This window comes from Lemur catta, chromosome 9 (genome assembly GCF_020740605.2).
Source record: "Lemur catta isolate mLemCat1 chromosome 9, mLemCat1.pri, whole genome shotgun sequence".
In the NCBI taxonomy this organism is placed as follows: Eukaryota; Metazoa; Chordata; class Mammalia; order Primates; family Lemuridae; genus Lemur; species Lemur catta.
In genome coordinates, this window is record NC_059136.1 from 95,142,632 (window position 1) to 95,157,182 (window position 14,551).

Below are 14,551 nucleotides of genomic sequence, written 5' to 3' on the forward strand. Positions count from 1 at the left end.
CATTCTGTTGATTGTTTCCTTTGCTGTGCAAAAGCTTTTTAGTTTAATGCAGTCTTACTTGTTTTTGCTTTTGTTTCCTGTGTTTTGGGAGTCATATCCCCCCAAAAATAATTGTTAAAATGTCCATACTACTGAAAGTAATCTACAAATTCAATGCAATCCCTGTCAAAATACCAATGGCAGGTTTCATACAAATAGAAAAAATAATCCTAAAATTCATGAAACCACAAAAGACCCTGAATAGCCAAAGCAATCCTGAGAAAGAAGAACAAAGCTGAAGGCATCACACTCCCTGATTTCAAACTATATTATGAAGCTATAGTAGTCAAAACAATGTGGCATAAAAACAGACACACAGACCAATGGAACAAAGGAGAGAGCCCATAGATAAACCCATGCACATATGGTAAACTAATCTTTGCTAAGGGCACCAAGAGTACAAAATGGGGAAGGGAAAGTCCCTTCAGTAAATGATGGTGGGAAAACTAGATATCCACATCCAAAAGAATGAATTGGACCCTTGTCTTATACCATATACAAAAATTAACATAAAATGTGTTAAAACTTAAATGTAAAATTAGAAACCACTAAACTCCTAGAAAAAAACATAGGCAACCAAGTCATTTTAAAAATAAACTGGAATTTTTCAGGTTGACTGAAAAGACCACCTTGTCCTCATGGGATGAGACAGTAGAGTTTGTTCATTGTGAGGACAGTAGAGATAGTTGGTGCTCTCAAGTGGGAAGGTGAATTTATAAAAACAAACAAGCAAATATACATTACCAATCTGTATTCCAACTGTGAGATAAAACCAGAGGAATTCTTTTGATAAATTTAGGGCAAATAGTCTGTATTCTAGAGATAGTAATATGATTAGAATTGAGAAATTTTGCAGTAGACTTTTCATGTAACATTTTTAAAATAAATTGTATTCCTATCTTATAATCCTTGATTTTAATTGCTGTTATTCTTACTATAGATTTTTCCCATTAATTTTCAGTTTAATTCCTTATTTATCATTCTCTCTGCAGACTTTCTATATCCATTTCAAAATTCCCTGGTCCTTCTGTAAATATGCAACAGCCAGCAGCAACATAGTCTGTAGGTTTTATGAATCTGTCCTTTGTTATGGAATGTAGGTTCTTGTCACTAGAATTCACTTTTAGTGCAAAGGATAGAAACATACTTTGCATGAAAGGGCAAACTTTGAAAAGAGATGAATTCAGGAATGTGGAGAGACACGGTATTTCCCCATTTCAATATTCTTGTCATTTGATTAATTTAATGTCACTGCGATTAAATTTGTTTAATAGAGAGATATACTTGGAAACTTTGTGTAATTTGAAATGCTTAAAGAAGAGAAGGTTACAATTTGGTTGTGGGTCTATCTTATAGGTGGTTTACAGAAAACATTTGCTGCTTCTCAAAAGTCAGAGAGTACCCACAGAGTTTTCTCCCCATTGGAACAATGTTCCCAAATGGGCCAGAGTCAACATTGCGAATGGACAACTTCCTCTGTGCCCTTTTCAGGTGAACATGGCAAGGCGAGTGGTTACGCAGTTCAGGAAACCTGGAGCAAGGAAGCTTAGATGCAGCTCGGGAAATTTAAAAGGAATTAGGAACAGGGCATGTGTTTCCATTTGAAAATAATTGTTTTTCTATGTGCTATAAAGGAGAAAGAATAATGAAACATACATTTTTTTGGTGGCAGCGTAGATGGGTGACATGCTTGGCCTAAGACCTCTAGCCAATTCCTGACAGGACCAGAGTTGGGGTCACTCCCAGGAACCCCAGCTCTTCTACTGTATTGCAGTATAATTTACTAATTGTTAAATTACTTAAAGTATTTTAATTCAAAATAACATATTTATTTTTAACTTGTTTTAGAAACCTCAAGTCAGCAGTTGGCAACCTTTTTCTGGAAAAGGACAAAAAGGGAATACTGTAGACTTTATAGGCAACATAGAGTCTCTGTCACATGTCTTCCTTTGTGTGTGTTTGTTTTACCACCCTGTGAAAGCTCCAAGGCCACATAGAACAGGCTGCAGGCCACATTTGGCCCACGGGCCACAGTGAGCCAACCCCTGCATTAACCATTATTATTTTAATGGCAATATAACTTAGAGCACCTGGCAAGGTGCACTTTGCAGAAGTGCTGCACCTCTGGGGTGAACGGCACCCAGGGGTTTGCAGCTGTGGTTCTCTGATTGTGTGGTCAAGCTGGCCACTAGGCTTCCCTGTGCACACTAGGGAGCACATTTTGGAGCATCTGAAACAAGTGATGAGGACAAGTGGAGTGAGAGAAAACAGCATGATCCAAGTGGAACAAGCCTGGATGGCTGCTTCTAACCCTAAACTCTTTATACTTACGGTGTTTGGAATTTATTTCCCCATGAATGAAGCTACCAGTAGACATCAAAGCTCTTTTTACATATGTGAATGTTCTGTCAGTCAGGAGGGCCTCCGTCTGTCACTCTAGAGAGCCCACATCGAGAGGGGGGACTGGGCATGCTCCTCCCCACCTTCCCCAGGTGCTTCCAAATGAGTGAAACAAACAAATAAATCTACATAGCTACTGCCACTTTAAAGAACAAAGGGACCCGATATGAATCCACTGTGTTTTTGCAGAAGTCAATGAAGTGATTTAGGATTTATGGAAGAATGAACCTCTGTAAATGTTTAAAAGACTATTAGAAAAATAAATATATTCAGTTAATTTCACCCTGATAATTATCTAATTTATCATAATAGAGAAAAATATCCTATCAGGAAGAAGACTCCCACACATAACATGTAGATATAACCATAATAGCTACCGTTCATTGCATGCTTATAACACAGCAGTCATTGTTGTAAACAACAGTGTGATTATTATCCCCATTCTGCAGATGGGGAAACTGAGGGAGAGACAAGTAGTCACAATGGTAAGTGGTCAAGCTGGTATTCAAGTCCTAACCATCACTTTACTGTCCACAGAAGCCACTCAACTAGACAGATCCTAGGATTTTGAGTATTTAAAGGTATATGTGTTTATTAAAGTATAGCAACAATGTGATAGGTAACTTGGTCATGATTTAATTCATTTGGGTAAATCATAAGAGTAAAAAGATACCTCTTAATTACTAGGTATTATTTTTTGACCTATTAAACTCATCATTTTTGACATACAAAACTCAAAATGTATATTTATCAAAGCATCACATTGTACGCTATAAAGATGTACAATTTTTATTTGTCAGTTATACCTCAATTAAGCTGGAGAACAATTCAAAATGCCATTCCCTGTCATCTCACGGTGACTACATAATGCTATCTTAGGAGTAACCTTTAAAATAATTCATCAAAACCAATCAAATTTGTTGAGACTAATAAATAAAATATAAGCAACAGAAATAGGAATATAGTTGCTTTAATCCATGAACACATTCAAAACACTGAAAGAATTCAAATTGTAAAACCAGGCTGAAACATTAAAGAAATTTAAAAAGGCCCAGGAGAAGAACTATAACCTTAAAAAGTATGAAGATTTTCAAGGACATTTGAAAAGAAAATCCCCCCAAATATTAATTTTACTTGCAGCAGCACCTAATATTGTTACACGGAGAGTTTCAGGTACTTTTTAAAAATGTGACAAAAATTGTTTACATGTATTATGTACAATATGATGGTTTGAAATATCTATACATTGTGAAATGGCTAAGGTATTTTTATATAGTTTAAAAAAATAAATTAGTTTTGAATGACCTATGTTAATATGCACTGACAGCTACAGATCACTACACCTTAAAAAGATGACATTTACCACCGTATGCTAAAGATGACATCACAGTACAATGCAAGTTGAAATGGCTTAAGTTACTTTTCTTAAAAGTTTGATTGAGATTTTTCTTTTTAACTCTGTGTGACAGTTCTTTGTGTCAGATTTGTAGAAAACATGTCTATGTTTCTTCAATCGCTCTACTTTATGCTTGACCCAGAGATTCACAGGGCAAACCTAAGGCCACTGTTTTAAATGCTAAGGACATATTCAGGAACACTAGACCTGTTGGATGGTTCACTCAAAGGAACAGTAAGAAAGAAAGTTGGATTTTGAAAGACAGGTACGACTTTAAAACATAGATATTGAAAAGAAGTGGGAATGCCACGTGCAGATTGGAGGAACACTACCTAGCACAAGGATCGAAGGACACAACACATTCAAGAAGGGCTAAGAGTTCCATTTGGCTTCAGGATAAAATCCATAGGAAAGCAGTTCGAGATCACTGAAGAGAGATGGGGTGAGACTGGACCCCACTCATGTCAGGAGCCACCCTGAGGGCAAGGCCCTGGGGCACACTTTGTGGTGCTTACTGCAGGAATGGATAGTTGGTTGGATACATGAAGCCACACCAAAGGAGCGTGGGCTGGCTGAGAAGCGTCCTTTGCTGACACCTCTCCTCGCGTCTGAGCTGTCAGGGTGCTGTGAGGTCATCATGGCAACCTGCTGAAGACTCACAGTGTTTCAAGAAGCCATGGCCTGTGAGAGCCAGGCCGCTGCTGGAGAGCCCATGCACACCGGCGGCAGCAGTGCACTTCTTTGTTGAGGGCAACCCTTTGAAAGGTTCAGACCACCCAGGAGCGGTCAGCGCTGGGCACCCCAGAGACAGGAACCCTGCACCGGGGACAGAGCCCTCTGCCCGCTGGGTTTTGTCCTGCTCAGAAGGGTCTCAAAGGGAACCCTAATTAACACTCAGTCAAGAATGACTCTGGAATAACTGAGTGACTTATTGTCTGACACAGTATGGAAGGTTTTCTCTCTCTTTGCACTTCCAGTCTTCAAAAGAATTTGGAGCAAACGCTATTTTAGGCCTTATGGTTAAATTGATAAAGTGACTCCTTTCATTAAATTAACTGTAAAATGTTGCATATTAATATATTTGTACTTAGGTGCTCTGCAGCTCTGCTCTTTCTTGGACTTTCTAACTGTGAAGCTTTGTTCTTCACACTTGTTCTGGGTTCAGGAAAGCACCTCTGGCAAGGTGTTTAAGGACAAAAATAACATGGTCTGACCTACATGATTTGCCTTAACTTGCCTCCCCTCCCAGGTGCAATAAGAAATATATATATAAAATATTTATAGAGCTCTATATATAATATATATGTCAAATAGTGGTAAATCAGAAATCCCCCAGGCTGCACAATTTCCAAACCTCAGGAAACACATATGTAAGTGTGCTTGTCAAAGGCAACATTTACAAAAGGGGTAAATGATGTGACATTGTCAGTCCCACCAACATGTAGCAGTGAAATTCCTAATTCCAAGGTTCCCAAATGTCAGCCCCAAAACCAGTTCCTGCCAAACTGCATAAACATCACTGGGGGCACTTCTAGTACACAGACAAGCAAACCACAAAGAACTCTGGCCCCCACCTCCAGAGAGTCCGGTGCATTAAGTGTACGGTGGGGCCTGGGGGTCTGCATTTTAAGTAACTTTTCCAGGTTATTCTTACGTATAAGCATGTTTAGGAATAATATCTTGGTCAGAGTCGCATAGGGAGAAAACTTACTCAGTCATTTTTGCAGACTCATGTTTAAATGTATTCAGACCAGAAGACGTGATTCAAAAGGATTTTTAAAATCCTTTCATATGCAGGCCCTGATCACCTGCATTTAGAGACTACAAAGCGCAACTAAAAGATAATCTTCATTTATTAAAACAGAACAAAAAACGCCAAACTAGAACTCTTGGTTTCAACAGGTGGTTTTGGGCAAAGAATTTTATTTCTTAGCATTTCCTTTCCTTTGCACTGGAATGGAAATAAAAGTAAAGAGAGAGTGTCTTAAACATAAATAGAACCTAAACCACAAAACTCAAATGCCAGTTGAGTGGCTTAATAAACAGACAATGGGCAGACCATACCTGACAATAGAATTCTGAGCCACAAGCCATGGGGCAACCAGCCCAGGAAGACAAGACACAGCCTCTGTGGCAGTGGCCCCAAACAGCCAGAACTGGAACAGTACTGTCAGCTTCCCTATGTTTTGCTCCTGCTTATACCTTAAGCTCAACCAGAAAAATCCGTACATGTACCTCTAACCACCACATAGGATGCCCTGTTTCCAGCCAGCTGCCTCCAGCTTCCCCGGGCCAACAACCCCATCAGGGCATTTCTCCACTATGAAGCCTTCCCATTCTTCCGCCGGACTTGGAGTCGCTGCCAAAATGCAAATGATGGTGGCTGACTCCCTTGCTACAGCAAGCTCGGAATAAATAGCCTTTTCTTTTCTCATTTGAGTAGTTTTTATTTCCACATAATCATCAAAGTAATAAAAGAAAAACCAGCAAAAACCCATTCCCCCTGCTGTTCAAGGACTGCTATTCTAAACCATCGCATGCCTTTCTCTAAAGGTTGGGGTGAAAGGAAGCAGGTGGGAGGAGCTGGGAGGAGAGTGAGCAGCTGAGGTTTGTGAAGGGGGCCAGGAAGGGCACAGGGCAGAGGAAGAGGAGGGAGGTTGTAAGTAGGCTGAGCAAAGTGCTTGAATTAGAATACTTTAATTGCAGGGAAGAGTAACTGATGCTAGATTTCTTAAGCAGTTGTAGGAAGGCATTTATTTGAGGGACCAGTTTGTGGGTGCGGAGCCTGCCTGGGACGGTGGGAGAGACGCTCACGTGGCCCAGGTGCGGAGGCCTCAACAGCCAACGCTCTGGTTGGAGGTCCTGGGCTGAGTTGGGCGGGGATGCTATTTTGCGGTCTCTTGACTATTCAAGTTTCAAAGTCCAGTATTAGCTTTGCTTGGGTCGCAAGCCTTGCCACCCCTCAAGATAAGGACAGGCGCAAGAGAGGGCAGTCCACTGCGTTAGGAAGAGTGATTCTGCAAAATGAAAGTGGGCCGCTCTTAGAAAAGGGAAATGGAGGCCAGGCAGCCGCAACACAGTAAATGCCAACGAAGCACACCTGGAATTTAACTTAACACATTACCCTCTAGTTATACTGCTGAAATTTAAAAAAAAGGGGGGGGATGTTTTAAGTGTTAGGGAATCTGCTAAAAGTTTAAATGCATATGAAAACATTCAGATGAGTGAATGCATAAATGCAACCTCCCTCCAACAATCACCAGTTCTATTGTTAAAATTAAAGAAACCAGTAATCACCAATTCTGACAGAGATGAGCAGTAAAATAGAGAATCACAAAAGTCGCGAGGAGATTGGTGGCAAAAGAACTAAGAGAGCCAGAAAGTTTACAAAACTGGACACTTTATAAGCCCACCCTGAGTCTTCTTCCCTCAATAGGCTAATCAGTGTAATATTCCTAAGAGCTGCATAATGTCAGGGCATAGACTGCGTTTGCGCGGACTCTCTGGCAGCCAGCTGTCTCTGATGAGATATATACACTGATGAGATATATATACACTGATGAGATATATACACTGATGAGATATATACACTGAGCTTCGCCGCCCAGCGTCGGAGCACTCAGGGAGCCCGCGAGCGATCTCGGTGCACTCCGGCTCACGACTGCTGGGACTGTCACTTTAGGATACATTTTTAACCTCCTAAGTCTTTCTGAGGAACTGTCCCTTTCTATTAGCTGACAGTGACACTGGACTAAACAAGAGACTTCACAAATCTCTGTTCTGAGAATATCTCATTGAGCTAACACAGAATCACAAATACTGTTGGAAAAAAAAAGAGAGATGAATTTCCTAAAATATTTCCGTTTCCTCAGCTTTCCTATTAATTTCCATTACTACTAAATATGTTTACTTTCTAACAGCAAAAAATAATGTTTTCCTGTGTGTCTATACTGACCCAGGCACTGGGAAGACAGATGAAAAAGACAAAAATTCATGCTCTCAGGAGAGAAATAGACTAATGCAACAGGAACATTCTGAGCTGTTAATTCCTGACTTCCGTCATTTGCTGCTTCCTTTCTCATTTGCCCTTCCTTTCTGGCAGGAGATCACGGTAAATCTCTGTCCCTGTCATTTGGGTAAGGAAGAAGATCGACGCTCCCTGAAAACCTATCCCTCATGCACCTTGGTAGTTAAACATACTCTCCATTCATTTTCAATCATTCATTCAATTATTCATTTATTGTTAATTTTTACAATATGTGATAAATACGGTGATTCAAAGCCATGGAATGGCATAAAAAGACTCATTCCTACTCTTGCCTTTCATCCCCCCACTCCCATCCCTCTGCTGCCACAGATAACCTTTTTGTTTTTTACTAGTTTCTTGTATGCCCTTCTGTAGTTTATTTCTGTGTTTAACTGTGAAATATAACATTAAGACAAAAGTGTACATAAAACACACATGATGATGCACCAAATGTGGTCTATCCATACAATGAAATAGTATTCAGCCTTAAAAAGGAATGAGATTCTGATACATGCTACAACATGGTTGAACCTTAAATACATTATGCTTAGCAAAAGAAGCCAGACACAAAATAACAAATATCATATGATTCCATTTACATAAAATGTTCAGAATTAGGCAAAACAGGAAGTAGACCAGAGGTCACCAGGGGCTAGAGGAAAGAGGCGAATGAGGAGATACTGTTGAATGGCCCCAGAGCTTTTGTTTCAGATGATGATAAAGTTCTGAAGGTGGATGGTGGTGATGGTTGCACAACACTGTGAATGTACTTAATGCCACTAAATTGTACATCTAAAAATGGTTAAAATATTAACTTTTCTTAGGGGAGGTTACAAATAAATTCTAACAAGTAGGCAAATTTACAAATATAGAATCCATGAATAATGAAGATCAACTGCACAATAAACTGCTAACTTTTATATTATGTATTTTTCACCACAAAAATAAATATTAGCAGTGCAAATAATAATTATAAAATCAACATTCACGTAGCCATAAAAAAAAGCCAACAAAAGAGCACCATTAATTGCCTAAAAGGTCCTCCTGTGACTTTCCCCTGGGTGAGGTCCTATCTTGGGGTCATCATCTTCCTGACCTTTTTGGTAATAATTTCTAAAACTTCAAGAAAGGTATAATATTTTATATATGATATATATTAAAAATTACATATGAAATTTTTGCCTGCATTTCACTTTCAAATAAATAGAAATACATTTACATATTTGTGTTTCTGGCTTGTTTTGCTCAACATTATGTTTATAGAATTTATACATGAAATTGAGGTATCTAGAGCTCATTAAATTTTCCTACTGCTTTGTGGCCCAACACATGGCCAATTTTCGTGATGTTCCATGCATATCTGAAAAGAATGCACATTTGGCATTTGTTGGATGCAGTGTTTTATATGTCTCTATTAGGTCCTTTGTTAACTGTGTCATTTAAATCTATATCCTTAACTTTTTTTCCCATTTATTTTCCCAATTACCAAAGAAGTGTTAAAAATCTCTCAATATTATTATATATCTGTCTATTTTTACTTGCACTTTTTTTTTTTTTTTTTTTGCTTCATATCTGTAAGGTTTCTGAATGGTCGGTGACAGAGAAAGAAAGATGAGCAGATTGAAAGGGTTAAGCAACAAGGCTTTATTTGAGCGCTCCTGGGTGAGGGTGACGGGTCCCAAGGGAGGTACCCAGGCGAGGTGCCCGGGTCCCGGGACAAACCAGGGACTCGAGAAGTCGCACCGCCCAGGACTGAGGCAAGGGTTTTTACATGCGGTGAGGGCCGTAAGTGGAGGGGGCTTGTTTTTTAGGTGCTTGTTTAAGTGGATTATCAACTTCTTGGTAAGCAGGATGTCCCTGGGGCTGCAACAGGATGTCTCCAGGGTTGGGTAGATGGCATGGGGGCTGGGTGTGCTGCCAGTCACAGGATGTGGCTGGGGCTTGGTGGGACCAGGTGCTTGTTCAAGCAGAAAAGTGGAGCTGACTCACAGCTTAGGGCAGAGGGATTTGTAGCAGGGGAGGGGGCTACACCCCCCCCAACCTTACAATATCATTTCAGCCTGTATTATTAGTAGTATTAATTTAAAATTCCATTAACTTCCTGATGGATTAATTTTTTTCACCAACTTATACTTGTTTGGAAATTTTATCCTGTTCCTATTATTTCAGTGGCTACAATAGCAATTCAAACATACATACTTAATCTAATACCTTCATCTTCCTTTTAGATCATACAAGGTCTTTAGTGCTTCACTTGCTCCCATCCAACTAACAGACATACATGTTATTTGTTTTATCCTATTTTAACTTTATCCCATTTTATTTTTAAGCCAATATTCTTATTCCAATGCAGTAGATGTTATTTTAGATGTTCCTACATATTCTCCACTCTCCACGATCATCTTTCCTTCTTGCCTCTCAGTTCTTTCTCCAGAATAACTTTCTTTTTGCCTGAAGTACCTGCTCTAGCATTTCCTTTAGTAAGGGACTAGTGGCAAACTCTCTTAGGATTTTTGTATCTGTGGGTTTTTGTGTTTGAAAACATCTTCATCTTGGCTTCAGAGAAAATATGTTTTCTCTGGTTAGAGTATTTTAGGTTATTATAACTTTTCAGTTTTCTCAAGATATCACTCCATTCCCTGGTTTCCTTTGTTGATCTTCAGAAACTCTCTGCAAGTGTGCATTCTGCTTCTCTGAGGGTAACTAACTTCTCTCTATGGCTGTTTATTAAATGTTTTGTATGGTTTTGGAACTCAGCAATTTTACTATGTTGGCTCTAAGATGTGGAGTTTTTTTCATGGGTCCAGTTTGAGATTTATTGGTCTGCTGGAAATTGAAAATCTATGATATGATATTTTTCAACACTTCTGGATACTTCTCAACCATTATCTCTTCAGATACTGTCTGTATACCCTTATTTGTGTTCTCTTTTTCTAGCAATTCAATCAGATACATTTGAACTTAGCATTTCATCCTCAAAGTCTCAACTTCTCTTTCATACATATCATTTCTTTATTTTTCTCTGCTACATCCTAGAAAATTCCCTCTGATCTATATTCCAGTTAACAAATTTTCTTTTCAACTGAGCCTAATTTATTGTTAAACACATAAAACTAGAATTAAAGTTTAAGCATTGTAGTAATCTTTTTAATTTCTGTATGTCCTTTTTTGGTTGTTTTTTTCCAATACACTAGATTAATTTTACAGTTTTCTATTCCAGCAGATATTTTTAAGCTGTTGCTTATTTTTTTGAACACAGTACTATAGATTTTTAAAAAATAATCTATGTTGACAATTCCAATATCCAAAGGCTCTGTGTCTACTATCTTATTTCTGCTGATGCTTCCTTATTTTTGTTTAAGGCTTAGCTGGGGGTTTGTTTGTTTGTTTGTTTGTTTGTTTACTGTATACTGTTCATTTTCCTTGGCAAATTATTTGTGGAGGCTCTGAGGCAACGAAAGAGACATTTCCCACTCAACCTTTCTCCACACAGCTTCTGCCCAGTCTCACCCCTCCTTTCTGTCAGGCTTTACATAGGTGCCTGCTACAGCTATTATAAATAAAAAATATAGCTTTTGTACTTCCTGCTGGGCCCCTCACCCTTTGGATGTGGATTTCTGGTGGCACTTTATACAATTTGCCACAACTTGGCCCCTCAAGCTTCTGTTTCAGCGGCTTTTGGAAGGCTATACCATGTATTGGGAATATTGCAGATATTCACTACCTCATGCTTTCATTGAAAGTGGAGACTAGACATTTCCCATTCTCTTTGTTAATTTGGGTAAGAACAGAAGGGGAAAGGTTCTTTTGTCTGCCATGATTATGCTCATACTGGAAACGAAGTCCAGTCTTCTATAAAAGTCAAAACACATAAAAGAACTTATACTGGTTGTACTGATAAAGGAGGAGAAAGAGAGAGGGCTTTGGAGAAGTAACAGGGTAAGGAAGAGAGATTTTCATCTACCAGAAAAAAAGAGGGCTGTGAGCCCCAGAGCAGTGGGCTCTCCATGAGCTCTGTCATCTTCACGGAAGGAGAGATCTGGAAGAAACGCAGACTTCCAAGGAGAAGGCTTCTGAATAGCCCAGAAAGGAAGAACCTGAGGCGTTCAGCTTCTAAGCCTCATTGAAAACTCTAGCACTTTGTGAGTGACCCAGAAGTGGAGAGAGAACATATTGAACCAGGGACAGTGATAGACTCAGAGGAGAAGCATTTTCCTCCCTTTCCCAACAGAGCATAAGCCTCTAGGATTCTGTTGCCCCTAGGAAAGGAGAACATGCCTCAAGTATGTTTGAGAAGGAATTTTCTACTAAACTGTGTGATTAGTAGATTACCAGATCCGTGTGATGGAGATGTGGAGCCAGACATTAAGTTGGCATACGGAAAACAAAACAAGTAATATTTGTTATGCTTCTGAGTTCGTGAACTAAGATTCATGCCCACTATAAAAATGATGATTACAATAAGAAAGGAAGGACTTGGCTGTATGAAAACATGGAGGATGAGGAGCCTTAACTCTGACTGATGCTGAGAACTTCAAGCTTGGTCTTAGAAAACGAATAGTTTTCTAGACTAAGAGGGAAGGATCTTCCAAGCAAACCAACATGGGTAAAGGCCTAGAGAATGGTGTACTTGCAAAGTTTCAATCAACTGATGGGGATGAGCTTGTAAATATTAATGTTGACCCTGTAATCATGTTATTGCCATATTTATAAACTTAGCAAACAATTCAATTGGTGCTGTCCAGTTATCATAGAGGCATGGAAAGAGAGGTCCAAGGAAGTTGATGTTACATCCGTAGGACTTCACATTCTTTGTGGTAGAGAATGGAGATTGGTTTCTGAACTTGAGAGTGTTTGCTCGGTATACTCTATCCCACTGGCTGAACGAACTAAAATGAACTTGCATTTTAAAAACATCAGACTACGTGGATATGGAGGGCCTATTTTGCAGTGTGTCTCTACTTCTAAAAGCAACTTAAAATGAAACTATTCAAAAGGATTATCAGCCCAGATAACTGTAGGATGAACCTAACTCTGATGAGCTTTCTGGAAAGCCTCTCTCCCCATTAAAGCAATTTGCTTAGCTGTCTAAGATACTGTATTACCTGTAGCCACAAATAAGTAACATCATCCTTTGCTATAATAAATGTATCACTTAAATCTGTTTGCGAGGTTTGTGTAAAAACACATTGGAACTTGGGCCACCCACATCATCATTGCACATTACTGTAACTTGCTGGTTAAAATAAAGGATCTATCCCACCAGGTATAAGTGCTGTTCACTCCTTCTTGCCCTTACCCCAAGCAAACCTGTGAAGACAGAGAGATTGTGCTAGAGTAACAACTGTGCTCCATGAAGGGAGCATTCTGCTTTCTCACCCTTGTTTTTGCACTATTTCCAAAGGAGCTACATGTCAGGTTTCTGGATAAGAGTTTTACATTGTTCTCTCCGCAAGAAAAAAAATTGCTTCTTTCATCCCAACCTTTAAGAACCTATTTTCCACCTTTGTGCTATGTACTGTCAGTAATTTTCTGCCTTCTCTGAAAACCTAGAAAAAAATGTGGCTTCTCTGCTCTTTTTCCGGTTTCAGGGAATAGCCATTGTGTTAGGGGTTTGGACTGAGACAGTTCCAGAATCTGGATGACATCTAAGAAATGAGCACTGTGAGAATGAAATAAATGAGAATCAACACAAAATGATCAAATCAGTATTTACACCACCTCTCCACTCAAGAGAAGGATTGTAAATGTGCAGCTGGATAGAACCAGGAAGCAGACACTGTATTCTGAATAGTGAGGGTGGGGGCAAGGTTATGTTCAGAATTAAAATATTTTGTTGTAGGAAAGTTTGTAAAAAAAACTTAGAAGCCTTGAGTGTAATTATTTGTGAATACTTACCCTGCACAAATATAAACTGAATTGGGTATCATTTAATATTCCAGTCACTAAAAAGGTGTATTGTGTCGTAAGCACGGATGATGCATGTACTTAATAGACATGGAGCCCTTACTATGAGCAGGCAGCGTGGCAAGAACTGAATGCGCAGAGCGGAGCGCACAACGATCTCTCCCTCCACGGGGCTTGTGCTGTAGCGGAGAGCACTGCCGCGCTGTGTCCCAGCGTGCACTGTCCACCCGGGTCCCCGCCCGAACACCGGTCCCTCTGCGGGAAGGGGAGATGACTCTGCCGTTTGCCAGTTTGTCCCCAGTACCTGACTCTGTGCCTGGCACACAGGAGATCCTTAACAAACTTCTGCTTAATAAATAAGTGCGTTTATTCTGCTCTGTGCTGGGCACCATGGTAGTAAGTGTCATTGAGGGTTAGAGGTGATTCTCCGAGCTTTCCCACAGCCTGGATGAAACACAGTAGCTCCTTATCTGTGGGGGATACGGTGCAAGAACCCCAGTGGATACTTGAAACTCTGCGTAGTACCGAACCCGACGTACACTATGCACAAATTTCTTTTTTCTTCACGGTTTCATGGGTAGAAAGTAGAATGTTCCTTCTTGCTGTAGATCTTAGCAACCTCAGCATACAACTCTTTTTTTCTTTCCTCATGAAGTTGAGAACTTTCACCTTTTCACTTAAAGGAAGCACTTTACAACCTCTCTGTGGCATATCCGAATTGATACTTCTCTTGCACTTTGGGCCACACTAAGTAAAATAAGGGTGAGCTGGACACAGCGCTG